Source organism: Lolium perenne, chromosome 7 (genome assembly GCF_019359855.2).
Source record: "Lolium perenne isolate Kyuss_39 chromosome 7, Kyuss_2.0, whole genome shotgun sequence".
Classification (NCBI taxonomy): Eukaryota; Viridiplantae; Streptophyta; class Magnoliopsida; order Poales; family Poaceae; genus Lolium; species Lolium perenne.
In genome coordinates this window covers 36,336,574-36,349,968 of record NC_067250.2, presented here as the reverse complement: position 1 = coordinate 36,349,968, position 13,395 = coordinate 36,336,574, and the positions used below count along the sequence as shown (strand labels likewise).

At 42.3% G+C, this 13,395-nt stretch overlaps 1 long non-coding RNA gene across 2 annotated transcripts; it reads left to right on the top strand.

Annotated features, from left to right (window-relative positions):
- Nucleotides 1-10,420: 10,420 nt before the first annotated feature.
- On the top strand, nucleotides 10,421-12,859 carry LOC127317816 (uncharacterized). 2 transcript variants are annotated; one of them, XR_007861476.1, is made up of 2 exons: nucleotides 10,421-12,011; nucleotides 12,579-12,859. It is a non-coding gene; the product is annotated as an uncharacterized lncRNA (long non-coding RNA). The 2 variants fall into 2 exon arrangements; XR_007861477.1 differs by having other exon boundaries at nucleotides 10,421-12,048.
- The last annotated feature ends 536 nt before the right edge of the window (nucleotides 12,860-13,395 follow it).

The window sequence follows — 13,395 nt, the reverse complement described above, 5'->3', positions numbered from 1 at the left end:
AGGCCAAAAGCCTAAGCTTGGGGGGAGGTATACCGGCATCACTCATTCTTTGCATATTATGGTTGCTGGATACTTGCACATACTTGTTTTGTTCGTTTGAGTGGTTTTCTAATGAGAGGAAGATGATATTTGGGGAAGTGCTGCCTGAAAACAGATTCTGGAACGTTACCGTAAAAATTGTCAAAAATAGCCAGAGCGTCATTTTGAGCTGCCAATTTTTGTGCAGGTTCCCCAGGTTGTTATCTAACTTTCATTAGTTGAACACTTTTCGATCTGAGCAACGTAAGATTTTTGTAAAAATCGATTTCTGTACTGCTGTCAGGTTTTGGCAGATTTCTGCCATCTCGCTTTTATGTGTTTCTTTTAGTTTGCTATTTCTTGTTTTTGTTTTGTTTCCTTCCCAAAACACAAAAAGACCAAAAATATTTCTGTTGTTTCTCTTCACCATTTGTTTGCTTTGGTTTCTTGCATTTGTTTCACTTTATTTGCTATTGCCAGTTTGCTATAAGAAAACCCAAAAAGATTTTGCTTTGTTTGTTTGTTTCCTCTTGTTCTTGTTTCTAATTCGAAAACACCAAAAATATTTGCTGTTCTTCTTTGGTTTGTAAAGTTCTTTATGAGTTCAATGGTATTCAGTGGCTGGAGCGTGGTTTTCATTTTATATTATCCAAGCTGCACAAGTGAAAAGGCAATAATGACGATCTACGACAATCTGATTGTGGTGAGAGGCTGGTATGAACTCTATTTGTTTTCATTTTTTGTACATATACTCATCCATGTGAGCATGCTTAGTTGGTTCATGTGAGGTATATGTTATTTGAGAAAGTCTAGTAGTTTATGATCTCTCATGTTTAGCTCCAATTTATTAATATGAGTAGCATGTCATGTATGTTTGTTTGCATTGTTTTATTCATAAGTAAGTATGGCATTGTGGTATCCTCCTCTGAATAATTCATTTATATCGACTTGGCACATGCTCACGCATGCATATGACTGAACAAAAAGTCAATTAAGCCTCGATGATCTATATTGCTTCAGAGTTCTTGTATCACTTTTATGCCTCCGTTAATTTATTTTGCCGCAAGCATGATTATGACAGTTACTGCTCTCTTGATTTGTCGCTCCCTAGTCTATTGCTAGCCTCCACTTGTACTGAGCGGGAACGCTGCTCGTGCTTCCAAACACATGAAAACCAAGTTATTCCAAATTGTCCACCATAAATACCTATGCATGGCATTTCAAACCATTCCAAGTAAATTCTCATGCGCTACCTTTAAAACCTTCAAAATGCTTCTCAATTTGTGTTTATGTTTCATAGCTCATGAGGAAGTATGTGGTGTTTAGCTTTCAACCTTGTCATTTACTTTTGACGGACTCTCGTATGGACTAGTGGCACATCCGCTTATCCAATAATTTTGCAAAAAGAGCTGGCAATGGGATTCCCAGTCCCGAATTAATTAACTTAAATAGACACTCCTCCATGGTTTGTGATTGTTGGACGGCACCCGAAGGATTCGGTTAGCCATGGCTTGTGTAAGCAAAGGTTGGGGGGAGTGTCATCATCATAATAAAACTAAAATAAAAAAGGCACTCCTTCATGGTATGAGATTGTTGGCAGGCACCCGAGGATTCGGTTAGCCATGGTTTGTGCAAGAAAGGTTGGAAGGAGTGCCAAATAAATATGCAATAATTCATGGGAGCCGCTCTTGAAAGTCCGGTTGGCGAGGTAGTTAGTGTACCCATTACCATTCGTTGACAACAACAAACACCTCTCAAAATAATTTTACTCCTGTCTTTATAAAAATAAAAAGCTCTAGCGCATGTTGATCCCTGCTTCCCTCTGCGAAGGGTCAATCTTTTACTTTTATGTTGTGTCTCCATTATTTCTTTGAGCACTATCTTGAGAGCACAACTGTCATTCTTAGTATAATATGCTTGTCTCAAAATATGATTGATTGTGGTATAACTTTGATGCATTTATCTTTCGACAATCACTACTTCTAGTCTTTCTATGAACTCCAGAGGTGCCCGGGCATTTATGTTTTGCCAACCAAATACAGGCAAGCGAGATACCACTTTATCATACTCTCTTATGAACATTGCAATCCTGCTTATATACATGATTCATGATGCTTATTATTAATTGTTGGTACCTCTCCATGATTGACATAGCTGTTAGATAATCTTATTTGCATGTATCTCATTATGAACTGCTCGAGTATTAGCCATTGCATGAGAATATATACATCATATGAGCAAATGTGTTCGTGAAAGTTCTTTTATCGCTCAGTTGTTAACTGAATTGCTTGAGGACAAGCAATAAGCTAAGCTTGGGGGGAGTTGATACGTCCAAAACGTATCTACTTTCCCGAACACTTTTGCTATTGTTTTGCCTCTAATTTGTGTATATTGGATACAACTAACACGGACTAACGCTGTTTTCAGCAGAACTGCTCTGGTGTCTCGTTTTTGTGCAGAAATCCAACTTTCGGGAAAATCCTCGGAATTTATGCAGAAGGCCCTATTTTCCCAGGAAACTAACGGAGCGTAAGGACAATTGAGGTGGAGGCCCGAGGGCCCCACACCATAGGGCGGCGCGGCCCAGGGGGGGCCCGCGCGGCCCTGTGGTGTGGCCCCCTCGGCCGGCCTCCGACGCCCTCCTTCGGACTACTTATCGGCCTCGACCTAAAAACACACGGGGAGAAGTCGAAGTCGCCAGAAACCCTCCAGAACGCCGCCACATCGCGAAACTCCGTCGCGGGAGCCAGAAGTCTCCGTTACGGCACTCCGCCGGGACGGAGAATTGGAGGAGATCATCGCCGCCATCACCGCCAACGCCTCTACATCAACCAGCCATGTTTCCCCCATCCATGTGTGAGTAATTCCCCCGTTGTAGGCCGAAGGGGATGGTAGGGATTGGATGAGATTGGTCATGTAATAGCATAAGATTGTTAGGGCATAGTGCCTAGTGTCCGTAATTGGTACTTTGATGATATTGTTGCAACTTGTTATGCTTAATGCTTGTCACTAGGGCCCGAGTGCCATGATCTCAGATCTGAACATGTTATTGTTTCATGAAGATAATCATTGTTTATGGTCTTACCTATAAGTTGTATACACATGTCGCTGTCCGGAACCGATGGCCCCGAAGTGACAGAAATCGGGACAACCGGAGGGAATGGTAGTGATGTGAGGATCACATGTGTTCACGGAATGTTAATGCTTTGCTCCGGTACTCTATTAAAAGGAGTACCTTAATATCCAGTAGTTTCCCTTGAGGCCCGGCTGCCACCGGCTGGTAGGACAAAAGATGTTGTGCAAGTTTCTCATTGCGAGCACGCACGACTATATATGGAACACATACCTATTGATTGCTTTGTACTTGGACACCGTTTTATTATTATCTGCAAATGCCCTGCTATGATTGTTACATGAGTTTCTCTCATCCATGCAACGCCCGTCATCCGTCCCCGTGCCTACAGTATTTTAATCCTGCTGTTTACTAAAATCATTATTGCTGTCTCTGTTACTCTGCTGCTGTTATTTCACTATCGCTATCGCTATAAAACTCGTTATTATCGATAAACTCTTGCGAGCAAGTCTGTTTCCAGGTGCAGCTGAATTGACAACTCCGCTGTTAAGGCTTCCAAGTGTTCTTTGTCTCCCCTTGTGTCGAATCAATAAATTGGGTTTTACTTCCCTCGAAGACTGTTGCGATCCCCTATACTTGTGGGTCATCAAGCAATACTATGACTATAGGATGACTGATGAGCGCTCCGTGGTTGAGCAGGCTCATGAGATTCAGTCCCTTGCCAAATAACTCGAGCAGTTTAAGTTTACCTTACCGGACAAATTTGTGGTCGGTGGCATTATTGCCAAACTTCCTCCCTCGTGGAGGAACTTTGCTACTTCTCTGAAACATAAGAGACAAGAGTTTTCCGTTTCGGATCTCATTGGCTCGCTTCATGTGGAAGAGAAGGCGAGAGCAAAGGACACACGAGCTCGTAGTTTTGAGGGAGTTTCTAGTGCCAATGTGGTACGAAAGAAGAACATCCAATCTTACAAGTCTAAGAATAAGAACAATGGAAAAGGCAAGTTTGATGAGAAGAACAAAGCCTCCAACTCAACCAACTTCAAGAGGAAGACTCCTTATGAGAAGAAAGGGAACTGCCATGTTTGTGGTGCTCCTGGACATTGGGCTCCTGATTGCCCAGAACGCCATGATCGGCGTGGGAATAGCGGCAAGTCGGCAAATGTTGTTATTGGCGTTGATACTGAGATGAAGGACGTCGGGTATGGTATTTCCCCTACTGTCCTTTCAGTATGTAATTCTCCTGATTGGTGGATAGACATCGGAGCCAATACACATGTATGTTCTGATGTGTCTATGTTTTCTTCTTATCAGGTCGCAAGGACTTCCTCCGTCCTGATGGGAAACGACTCACGTGCTTCTGTTCGTGGTGTTGGTACGGTGGATCTGAAGTTTACTTCGGGAAAGACCATCCAGCTGAAGAATGTGCAGCACGTTCCCTCCATTAATAAGAATCTCGTTAGCGGATCGCTTTTATGTTGATATGGCTTTAAGTTGGTTTTTGAGTCCAATAAAGTTGTAATTTCCAAGTGTGGACAATTTGTTGGAAAGGGTTATGTGTGCGGAGGCTTGTTCCGCTTATCTTTGTCAGACTTATGTGCTCAAATTATTAGTCATGTTTGCAATGATAGTGAGTCCGATATTTGGCATTCATGACTTTGTCATATTAATTTTGGGTGCATGACGCGGCTAGCGAATATGAATATAATTCCGAAATTTGCTATTGTCAAGAAATCCAAGTGCCAAGTATGTGTGCAAGCTAAGCAACCACGTAAGTCTCACAAGACTGTTGAGGCAAGAGACTTGGCACCGCTAGAGCTTATACATTCAGATCTTTGTGAAATGAATGGTGAATTGACAAAAGGAGGGAAAAGATACTTCATGACTTTAATTGATGACTCTACTCGATATTGTTATGTGTACCTCCTGAAATCTAAAGATGAAGCTCTTAATCACTTCAAAATCTTTAAAGCTGAAGCAGAAAACCAACTTGATCGAAAGATCAAGCGGCTAAGGTCTGATCGTGGTGGAGAGTATTTTTCCAACGAGTTTGATTCTTTTTGTGCGGAACATGGTATTATCCATGAGAGGACGCCTCCCTATTCACCTCAGTCAAATGGGGTGGCCGAAAGAAAGAACCGTACTCTAACTGATTTGGTTAACGCCATGTTAGATACATCGGATCTATCCAAGGCATGGTGGGGGGAGGCGATATTGACTGCGTGTCATGTCCTAAACCGTGTCCCCACAAAGAACAAAACCATTACTCCTTTTGAGGAATGGGAAAGGAAAAGGTTGAAACTCTCTTACCTACGAACTTGGGGTTGTATGGCGAAAGTAAATGTGCCGATACCCAAGAAGCGCAAGCTTGGACCAAAAACCGTGGATTGTGTTCTTCTGGGATATGCATTTCATAGCATTGGCTACAGATTTTTGATAGTAAAATCTGAGGTATCCGACATGCATGTTGGTACAATTATGGAGTCAAATGATGCGACTTTCTTTGAGGACATCTTTCCTATGAAAGAAACGCCTGGCTCATCAATTCAGGAGATGCCCAGTTCATCTACTCAGGAACTATTTCCTGAACCTACCATGGCTATAGAACACTTTGATAATCCTGTGGAGGATGACAATGAAGCTCCCAAAAGGAGCAAGAGACAGAGGACTGCAAAGTCCTTTGGACATGATTTCATTGTGTACCTCGTGGATGACACTCCCACTTCTATTTCAGAAGCCTATGCGTCTCTGGATGCTGACTACTGGAAGGAAGCTGTCCGTAGCGAGATGAATTCCATCTTAGCTAATGGAACTTGGGAAATTACCGATCGTCCTTATGGGTGCAAACCTGTAGGATGTAAATGGGTGTTCAAGAAAAAGCTTAGGCCTGATGGTACTATTGAAAAGTAAAAGGCACGTCTTGTGGCCAAGGGTTATACCCAGAAAGAAGGTGAAGATTTATTTGATACATACTCACCTGTTGCCAGATTGACCACCATTCGAGTGCTACTATCCTTGGCTGCCTCACATGGTCTTCTCGTTCATCAAATGGATGTTAAGACTGTTTTCCTAAATGGAGAGCTTGAAGAGGAAATTTATATGGAGCAGCCTGATGGATTTGTAGTAGACGGTCAAGAAGGAAAGGTGTGTAAATTACTGAAGTCTTTGTATGGACTTAAGCAGGCACCGAAGCAGTGGCATGAGAAGTTTGAAAGAACTTTAACCGCTGAAGGCTTTGTTGTAAACGAAGCTGACAAGTGTGTATACTATCGCCATGGTGGGGGCGAGGGAGTTATTCTTTATCTCTATGTCGATGACATATTGATATTCGGGACCAGCCTTACTGTGATTAAGGAGGTCAAGGAGTTCCTATCTCGTTGTTTTGAGATGAAGGACTTGGGAGTAGCTGATGTGATCTTAAACATCAAGCTGATGAAGGATGACGATGGTGGGATTACATTGCTTCAGTCCCACTATGTGGAAAAGATCCTGAGTCGCTTCGGGTATAGTGACTGCAAATCTTCTCCAACGCCTTATGATCCTAGTGTGATAATTCGTAAGAATAAAAGAGTTGCTAGAGATCAATTGCGATATTCGCAGATCATTGGCTCGCTTATGTATTTAGCTAGCGCCACGAGGCCTGACATCTCCTTTGCTGTAAGTAAACTCAGCCGTTTTGTGTCTAGACCTGGAGATATTCATTGGCATGCTCTTGAGAGAGTTTTGCGCTATTTGAAAGGCACTGCGAGTTATGGCATTCACTATACTGGGTATCCAAGGGTACTTGAGGGTTATAGTGATGCAAATTGGATATCTGATGCTGATGAGACTAAGGCCACAAGTGGTTATTTGTTTACACTTGGAGGTGACGCTGTTTCCTGGAAGTCTTGCAAGCAGACCATCATTACGAGGTTAACTATGGAAGCAGAACTTACAGCATTAGACACAGCCACTGTTGAAGCAGAGTGGCTTCGTGAGCTCTTGATGGACTTACCTGTGGTTGAGAAACCAATACCCGCTATTCCTATGAACTATGATAATCAAACTGTGATCGTCAAAGTAAACAGTTCTAAGGATAATATGAAGTCATAAAGGCATGTGAAGAGGAGACTGAAAACTGTCAGAAAAATGAGAAACTCCGGAGTTATAGCGTTGGATTATATCCATACGTCTAGAAACCTGGCAGACCCCTTCACAAAAGGACTATCACGAAATGTGATAGAAAATGCATCGAGGGAGATGGGTATGAAACCCACCCTATGAGCTGCCCACGGTGGTAACCCACTCTATGTGATCGGAGATCCCGTGAATTAGAGCTGGGAGACAAGTTGTTGATCAGCTGGGAGGAGAGTATATATATCCCTATAGTAATTTTACCACTCCGTAAGATGCAATACTCTCCTAATCTGCATGGCAGGTTGATAATTATCTTAATGTATTCTAAGTGGCTTATTTTAGCAGAGATGTTGTCCAGCAAAACATCTTTTGAAGAACACACTTATATGAGTTTGATTGTTAAACGTCGCAATCTATGAGAGTTGGGTGCTCTCTAGTAAACCCATGAAAGGCCCTGGAGTATGACGTATAAGCTCCAAACCGCGAGGAAGCCTCGCGGCAGCCTAGTATCGGTCTAGGCTTTGTATGAAGCTAGAGCGCAGAAAACTTGTAGTTCAAGGCATAGTCCACTATCCAAGTTGCAATCTAGTGTAATATGAAGTTTTAAGTGGAAATTCAACTTAACAGTCTCCACGACATACCGGTATATAAAACAATGTTCTGGAAACTTATTGATGAGTGCCAATGAGAGTTTGTGGTGGATTGCTGGAACTTTGGGCATTTGGCCTTTGGCACTTGGCCCATTATCAAATTCTGAAACTCACATGGCCCATTCCAATAATCAGTAGCATCACTAGTGGGAGCTGAAGTTTAGTCCCACATTGCTAGTTGGGAGGGAGTTGGAGTGGTATATAAGGTGGGCTGTTCTAGTCCTAGTAAGTGAGTGAGAAGAGATAGAGCCCTCGCGCACTCCTCCTCCTCCGTCGCCCGCCTCGCCTCGCCACGCCACGCCTCGTCACGACACGACGCGCCGCGGGTTGCGGGAATCTCGCCGAGCCGAGCTTATCTTTTTGCTGTCTGGGAAATTAATTGTGTAATTAATTTTGAGTCATTAACGGACACGTTACTCAGCCGTTTGCCTTCCGGTTTTTCTGGATCGTGGTTGTGCCGACTCGGATGTAGCCTTCCTGAACCGCACTATATAAGACCCTGCGCAACCCTAGCCGCCGTAACTAGACGCATACGCGACTACCTGTTTCCAGTTCATTGCGCCGCCGCCTTCATCTTCCTCATCCCGTCCGTCGGCGTGCACCGACTGCCGGGACAGTAGGCCTCCGAAACCCTGTCTCTCGTGAACCTGTACGGGTGAGGGGCAATCAGGTTTTTGGGGAGCGCTCCGGCGCGACTACTGGCATCACGACGTCGTCATCGGACGACGAGTTCCTCCACACCGACAACTTCTTCCCCGACCTCAGCGACTTCTTCGGCAACCTCAACATGGGCGACAACGACGCTGCTGCAAAGTATGTGATCTTGTCGTCTCTCTTTCAGTTTCTGTTACAGTTTCTTCTTCTAGTTTATGTGGTAGATGCAATCAGTTTATCTTGTCTAGATGTGATCTGTTCATCTACCTTACTAGTCTGCATGATTAGTTTATTTCTTATTTTCGCAGTCATGATTTATCATTTACATGTACGGATTATTTCATATGGATATTTGCTTATATATTCAGCACATTCATGGACGGTGGAAAACTGCACAGCTCAAGGACCATGCCAGACCCACGAGTTTGTACTAGTGCCATTCGGCCCGCCACGGCCGTTGACGCGCTGCTCCTCGCCGGCGTTCACTACAGGAAATCCGGTCTATTGCAACAAAATTTATTGCAACGCCAAGTTTTTGTTGCAATAATTCGCAGTATTACCACGAAGTTTGGTTTTGTGGTAACAGGAGCGTGTATTACCACATGTTTTGCAATGTTGCGTTAACCCATCAAATTGTTGCAATAGAGGCTAGTTATTGCAACAAAACAACAATTCGATGCAATATTCTGGAAATATCGCCACATTGTTTTTCCCATTGCGAGAAGGTCTTTTTTTGTGGCAATAGAAAATAGATATTGCACCAAAATTACTATTTGTGGCAATTGTCTAGACATATTGCCACAATTTAATTCCATTGCTAGAAGGTCCTCCCTTTGTGGTAATATAAAATAAATATTGCAACTAAATTTCCAGTTGTGGCAAGTGTGTGGATATATTGCCACGGATTCATTCCATTGCTAGAAGTACTTTAGTTGTGGCAATAGAAAATAGATATTGCCACAAAATATATAGGTGTGGTAATATTTCACACTTATCGCTACAACACTTTGTTGTTGCCGTATTGGATATATTATTGCAATGTTTTTAGAAGGCCCACACGTCAAACCGGATTAATGTTATATTTTAACATATTTCAATATTTTTAGTTTTATGCTGGCAACTAGAACGATTCTTTTGTTGGGTACTGCTTAGAGCGGCAACAGAAAGCAGTAAAAATAGACTTTCTCATATGTCGAACTCACCATCTCATATACAAAGTAGAGAGTGCAAACTATTCAGCTAGAGAAGCTTCGTTGTCATACTGTAACTAGCTTCATCTAAACTAGCTCGCGCCACGCAACTCAAGGTGATGATGTCGGCCGTCCTGGACACCGCGTGCTCACGCTGCCGTGGCACAAGTCAAGGCAACATCGGCCGTCCTGGATGTTGCGTGCTCGCGCCACCGTGGTGCAACTCAAGGCGCTGTTGGCCGGCCCGGTCATCGCATGCTCGCGTCGCCGTGGCGTAACTCAAGGCGGCGATGTCGGCCGACCTGTCCACCGCGTGCGCACGCCGCCATGGGGCTACTCAAGATCTATTTTTTTTAGCTGACAGAACTATTGATACGATAGAAAAAAGCCAAAACAAATAGTAAAGATTATCTAACAGATTTACTATTGTTATACTTTGGGATATTGCTGAAATGAGATTACATGTCAGCATGAAATAATTTTAATTTCTTCTGACAAGAAAACTATTTTTATTATAGTTAATGTAGGACATATACGGTATTATCTGCAGCAGCAGAAATATGAAAAAATCCAAGGCGAAATTGTGTTTTCCCTCCAAATCTTAGAGCCAATTTTCTATTGAAATTTAAAGCCGCCTAAAAAAATTCGGCTTACCGCTAACTAACTCGTATTTGTAGTGGATTCCCACCAAAACTATTCAGTTTCGTGCTATAAGACACCACCATAAAACTTCCATAAACTAATATACTGAGTACTCAGTAATACTCCCCATCGACCGACCGCTCTCGCCCAAGGCTACACAGGCGACGCGCCGCCCCCTCCCCATCGACGGCGCCCACTTCGGCCCCGTCGTCCACCACTTGGGCCCTTGTCTGCGTCTGCCCCGGGCGGCCCCTGTCCCCGCCGCCGGCTTCCATCCCCGCAGGTATGTGCCCCGTGGTGGTCAACTTATCCATTCTCAGGGCGGATCTGGATAAGAAAACTCAAAATGTGATGGACCAAGACAAACGGGCGGCGGGATCTCATCTGTTTCTATTTCATCCTCGAGCCGCCGGAAGAATAGATTTATTGTTGCCATCTTTCTGCGTGGCTAGGACCTCAGGTCGGATCTGATTCCCTTTATCTGATTTCCTTTAGTGCTTCACGTGGCATGTGTACGTGAGATTTCCCCTGTCTCTATTCTTTCTGTGTCTTCCCTCTAGATCTAATGTAGGTGAGATTGCAAATTGATCATCTATACTATAGACGATTTTAATTTGTCAACATCACTTGATCTGTAGTGTGATGTGCAGGCTCCAGCTAGATTCATATACTTTGCCTCGGTTCCTATTATTCTCGTTTGTGCCCTCCACATATGTGTTGCCTAGTGATTGAAAAATGCAAATTAATATTTGCTTCTGGATCCTAGTTAGATAGGGCTAAATCTCTGGATCTGTAGTGTGCCCTGCAGTTGCAACTAGCTGCATATAACATTTTTCCCTACCTAAATGACTCGTACTTGAGTGGCTTAGCTTATGCATATTGAGGTGGACACACACACATACACGGTTATCATCAGTTTTATACTAGCTTTGCTGATGCTACATTTTCTTCAGTTGAGATGAACTAAGTACTTTTCAGTAATTCATGTTCAGTTTTATTTATGCATCTAAATAGTTCATACACTTCAGAATGGTTTGTTCTTGTATTCAAGTGGAAGTTAGGGAACGTTTGAACTTTGATTTCCTTTTGAGTTATGTCTCTACTTCATCTTATCAATTAACAATGTTTTTGGATATCATGTATGGTTTATCTAATTACTCTTCCCACGGTCACCACAGTAGAAAAACTAAAATTTGCTTATGCTATGTATCAACCTTATCATGGCACATGATCCTACTTGGAGGGCTAACTCCAACAACCTAGCTTTGTAGTATGCTTCCTGGCCAGATTTTAAAAGGAAGGATCTTGTCATGTGTATGTTGTGTATTCAGAAAGTCCATGCTGGAGTAGGAAGGTTGGTGCGGCACCTTACTGGAGGTTCAAGTGATGTGAAGAAGTCTCCCGAGTCAACCGCGGAAATTCAGAAGACATGCGTAGCTACTTATTAGATAGAAAAAAGTTTAAAGTCATAGATTGAGATATAGATGAGAAAAAGTTACATCAAAATTTTCTAATTAAGATCAGGCTAGAGATGACTTGAGAAGGGGCTTCTGGATTTTACTTTTAATGATGCTCATGCTAATTTTACTCTCGCAGGTACATGCAGACCTCAAATACTGGTGTGGATTTGGGTACATGACAACATATGTGTGCTTCTAACCAATTTGTGTAAGCTGCTAAAACTCATCCCAGTCATCCATCGAAGGTAATTGAAACATTATAATGTAGTGACGTTGATGACTAAAAATGTTCCTTGTACATGCACAATCTGTGATAACAGAATTTGTTTCCCAAAGCATGGAAATTATTTAGCTATCTCATCATCAGGTGATGGAAAGAAATAATAAGAATGATGCAAGTTCATTTGTGTAATTAGTTCTTCATGACACATAACTTGTAGCTGAACACATAGAGTGTGATAATTTCCAATGTTTGGATGGACCATCTACTTTTTTTTAGCCTATGCATCTAGAGAAATAGCCTACTTATATTTTAATAATTGATAACTTAAAAGTAAATTGCAGCCTAACATATGTTAGTAGTTCTGGTAAGATGGTGACGTAGCATAACCATCTCCCAGATCCCATGATGCAGTACACCACTATGCACTTATGTGCATCCACCTCGATGATTCAAACTTCTCTAACCAGATGGAAAACTGCATCAAACTAAATTAGTCGCTTTATGAAAACCTCTATATTATATAACTTACTATGGTTGTTCTATCTTTTGCAGAACGGAAATATATGAGTGAAGTAGATTGGAGTGAAGATCACATGGAGCACACATGTCTTAAAGCTTTGCATAGACCATGAAAAAAAGAATTATTATGGATATCAAGTTTTTATTCATTTAGTTAGATTTCTTACCTCTACAAGACCCTGAAAAAAAGAATTATTATGTATATTAATTTTTTATTCACCTAGTTAGATTTCTTATGTCTAGAACGTGTAATATGTATTTTCAGATACTAAATGGATTTTGTTGAAATAGAGTATCGCCACCAAGTGTTCAAATTGTCGCAATACCTTCCCGCCACAAAAAAATGACCCTTGCCATATCTATTTATTGCCACGAGTGGAATATTTGACGCCATAAGTTAATACCATGAGCGTAGTGGTCCGTGGCAAATAGCTAATGCCACAAATCAGAAGATGTTGCTATAGGTTATTGCCGCGGTTCGCTATTGCCATGAAAGAACGTGCGCCACGAAACATAGGTCGTTGGCATAGGTTATTGCCACAAATGTCTATCACCACAAACTGGCAAACGCCACGATTTGGTTGCATGTTCGACAAACCGAATTGTGGAAATAAGTGAGTATTGCCACAGGGAAAAATGTGGCAACTTCCCACATGGTTGTTGCAATAGAGCACTTTGTTGCCACAATTACGTTTTCGTTGCAATAGCCTATTACCATACATTTAATTGCAACACTTGCCAACGAACGCCATTTTGTGGCAATAGGTACATATTGCCACAAAAGGGCATCTATCGCAACAATTTTTTTTGTTGCAATAGACCCGATTCCTTGTAGTGGTTGTAGCGGCGC